The 3,971-nt window shown below is 45.0% G+C and overlaps 1 protein-coding gene across 4 annotated transcripts in view; it reads left to right on the top strand.

The window, feature by feature from the left end:
* Mppe1 (metallophosphoesterase 1) overlaps nt 1–3,971 on the top strand; it is a 19,126-nt gene that overhangs the window by 1,394 nt on the left and 13,761 nt on the right. For 3 of the 4 annotated variants that reach the window (XM_031365925.1, XM_031365922.1, XM_031365923.1), the window contains exons 2-3: nt 127–198; nt 488–708. The gene's annotated coding sequence lies outside the window, so the exon portion shown is untranslated. The remainder of the gene's footprint in view (nt 1–126; nt 199–487; nt 709–3,971) is intronic. The other variant, XM_031365924.1, reaches the window with a different exon arrangement.

The raw sequence follows: 3,971 nt of genomic DNA, 5'->3' as shown, positions 1-3,971 counted from the left end.
AAGAAGAAGAAGAAGAAGAAGAAGAAAAATCATCTTTCTTCTCACTTGTACTGTCAGGGCTCTTGTAAATAGTTCACTAAATAAAATCTATTTTAGCATCAAAACACATTTTCTGCTTTATTTCAGATGACTGTAGTCTGATTGGAATGCAGATGCCAACCTGGAGCCTTGGCACCCAAGGAGTAGTGCTCTATAAAGGTGAGGGGGCCTGTTTATTCTTTCTCTCTCTCTCTCTCACCCCTCTGCTCTCCTTCCCTCCCCTCCCCCTGTTTGTTTGCAGGGTCTGTTGGAGTGTTTGCTTAGCATTTGAGGTCCTGAATTTCATCTTCAGGAAAATACACACACACACACACACACACACACACACACACTAAAAATCAAACCTTCAGACCTTTTTAGTTAGAATTATGACTTTCCATGTGTTTGGATCAAGGGAGTGGATGGATGAGCCAAGAAATGACTTCAGTTTTCTGCTTGTTTCTTTCAGGAAACTTTTCCCAAAGAGGCTCAAGGGACGGATGGTTGTTATTACTTCGTCCTAAGGATGAATGAGCCTGGCTTTTCCTCTGTATAGAGTTACATACTGGATGAAAACTTGTTCTGCGCACCTACTTAACCATCTCTAAGCCTTTTTGTCAAAGCCAAAGCGGAGTGACTTGGGTCTCTCTACGTGTTGCCAGGACTATCATTTTAAGTTCTCAGTGTCAGGTAACTTTGCTAGGTGGGGATGGAGGATATATATTCTACACATACACACACATACACACACACACACACACACACACACACACACACACACACACACCCTCTAGAGTTAGGATTGAGTGACTACCTGGCACATTACTAGGCACATACTCTATCCTGAAGCAAACCCAAAGGCCTTTGCAAATTTTATTTTGAGTCAAGAGTTTAACCGAGTTGCTCAGGCTGACCTTGAACTTGTGGTTGCCCCAGCTTCCTGAGTATTGGGATGGCACTTCCCTTTCCTGCTCTTGGATTGTTTAAAAAGGTGTGGTGGCCTTGGTGATGCTTTTTCTAGGGAGAGAATGAAGCCCTTCTCCTTTCCGTTATCTCTACATGACTGGGAAGCAGGGACATCTTTTGCCTATAAGACTGTAGACAACACTGAAATAGGAGTTCAGGAAGTCTGAGTGTAGTTGGACAAGGGATCTAGTGTCTGAAGTCATCCAAGTGTATGTTTGTCTCTCTGTATCCCCAGAGGCTTCACTACACAGTCCAGGCAGGCTTGGCGCAAGCCTCTGCCTCAACCTCCAAACTTCTAGAATTACAGTCACCGACCCTAGCCGTGCCCCCTGCTCCCTGCGCCCTCCCCTCACATGTAACCATATTATATTGGAGATGATTTACATGGTCCTAAGATTTCCCTCACAGGAATATGGAGTAGCAGTAAGCATGCTAGAAGGCAATCTGGTCCCTTTACATTTTCTGTCTCTCTGTCCTTCTTTTTTTCCTTCTCTCCAAGCATCCTTTCTTCCCATGGGTGCCAGTCTGATGTTTTGTTTTGTTTTGTTTTCTCCGTGGAAAGAAGGAAAACATTTGAAGGCAGGGATAGAGCTTTCTCCTTTGCTATGTTGTGTATTCCTCTGCATTGAGGACTCACAGGTTAGGTCCTGCTGCAGAGTGGGTGGGGTCTGCTGAGTGGGTTCACTGGATAGGTTGAGCTGCATCTCATCTTTGCCCTGAGTTTGGTGCAGGGAAGCTGGAGGCCGGCACCTTTGTGCCTGTCCTACACTGACACCTGCTCCCCAGCCTTCATTGCTCATACCCATAGGTTCTTAGTCACAACCGCTCAAACAAGGTTTTCTGGTGAGAGGAAGTGGGCGTAGTGGAGTCATTGTCAAGTTGCCATTTAGGAATTTCATCATCTGGGGAAATGGCGAAAAGTTTTTTGAGGAGTGTCAGCCAGGTGAGAATCCATAGCAAGGCCACACAGGTACTCTTACCTCAGTGTCCTCGGTCTTCAGTGTGACAGGCCAGAGGGATGGTGACAGGGACGGCAACAGATGGAGCCTGATGCTCTATTTCATTGTTGGCATCCACTCAGCACTAGCAATCCAGGAAGGAGGTAGGTGGAGGATTGTTGCAGATCCTGTTCCCTAGGCCAGCCCTGGTTTACGTTGTTAACTGAAGTTCCCTGAGAGGGCGGGGGTAGCCATCCCTACATTAAACATTCTACAGGGTTGATTGACAATTGTGGATAGCTGGAATATTATAGACCTAGAACCATATTACCTTAGTCCCTTAAATAGGCATTTGCCTAACTCTATGTTTGACCTAACATTCTTTTGATTCTTACTTAGTTAAATTCCTTTGGAGACTCACCCTGGTGTTGAATGAGAATGGTCCTCAGAGGCTCATGTATTTGAATTGTCCATCCCCAGCTAGTGGAACCCTTTGGGAAAGGTTAGGACAGGTGGCCTTGTTAGAGTAGGTGTGCCTTGTTGGAGGAAGTGTGTCACTGGGGGTGGGATTGGAGGTTTCAAAAGCCCAGGCCAGGCCCAGGCTCTACCTGCTGCCTGCCAATCAGAATGGAAAGCTCTCAGCTACCGCTCCAGTGCCGTGCCTGTCAATTTCCTGCCATGATGATCATGGGCTAACCCTCTAACACTGGGAGCTGGAGAAGATGGCTCTGTGGTTAAGAGCACTGACTGCTCTTCCAGAGGTCCTGAATTCAATTCCCAGCAGCCACATGGTGGCTCACAACCATCTGTAATGGGATCCAATGGCCTTTTCTGGTGTGTCTAAAGACAGGTATAGTGTACTCATATACATAAAATAAATAAATCAAAAAAATTTCTCTAATACTGTAAGCAAGCCCCTAATTAAATGCTTTCTTTTAGAGGAGTTTTCTTGGTCATGGTGTCTCTTCACAGCAGTAGAACTCTCAGATAAGAACAGACACTCTGACTTCCAGTAACCCCAAACTAAGAATCTCATCAGATAACATCTGAGCCCGACAGCAGGGGTTTCCCAGCTTTTCAGTTGCCTACTTACCTGAGGCTCCCACTAATGTATTTTAGAAGTGTCTTTGCTCTGTTTTTATAAAAACCTTTGTGAAAATGTCACCACATTGGAATGTGGTATTTGGAGTTGCTGGGATGTGATCAGACATATCTGGCTTTAGAGTAAGCTATCTCTTACTCCTTTCTTTCTTTCTTTTTTTTTTCTTTTAAAGATTTACTTATTTATTTATTTAATGTATGTGAGTACACTGTAGCTGTCCTCAGACATGCCAGAAGAGTGCATCAGATCTCATTACAGATGGTTGTGAGCCACCATGTGGTTACTGGGATTTGAACTCAGGACGTCTGAAAGAGCAGTCAGTGCTCTTACCTGCCGAGCCGTCTCTCCAGCCCCTCTTAATCCTTTCAGTGTGAGAGCTGTGTTGTGGTTATTTTTCCTCATCCACATCCTGGCCTTGTTCCTGTGGTTATTCATGCAATTGTTCTATACTTAAAGGTGTCCCTAGTGGAGAGATAGAGTCTATGGGGAGTCTGGTCCCTTGGCACCTGTGGTTTGATCTTAGAGAAATTGAGTTGTGGAGGATTATCAATCAGTAAACAAGACAAGGGAGCTGGCGGCCACAGTGGGTTGTCACCTGGTGGTGATGATAATGCGGTGGGTTTTCTGAGAAGGGTTCCAGGAGGGGAACATTGCAGGCAAGGCTGCCTTAGGTATTCTTTGGGGGAAAGGATGTACTTAATATATAACATGCTTGCTATAAACTCTTTACTTAAGTACTTAATATAAATGGTGTCATTCAAATGAAGGCAGAGAAATGAGGGATGGAGTGTGGCTCTGTGGTTAGGTGTATAATGAACAGAGCAGGTGAGGTTGAGTTCAGTTCCCACTACAAAACCCCAAACAAACCCTGGTTAGTAAGGGAGTCCACAGGAAACCAATTTTATCTTCTCTTATTATCCCCCATCTCTCTCTCTCTCTCTCTCTCT

Source organism: Mastomys coucha, unplaced genomic scaffold (genome assembly GCF_008632895.1).
Source record: "Mastomys coucha isolate ucsf_1 unplaced genomic scaffold, UCSF_Mcou_1 pScaffold13, whole genome shotgun sequence".
In the NCBI taxonomy this organism is placed as follows: domain Eukaryota; kingdom Metazoa; phylum Chordata; class Mammalia; order Rodentia; family Muridae; genus Mastomys; species Mastomys coucha.
Note: the sequence above shows the minus strand (reverse complement) of the source record. Positions and strands in the feature narration are given on the sequence as shown.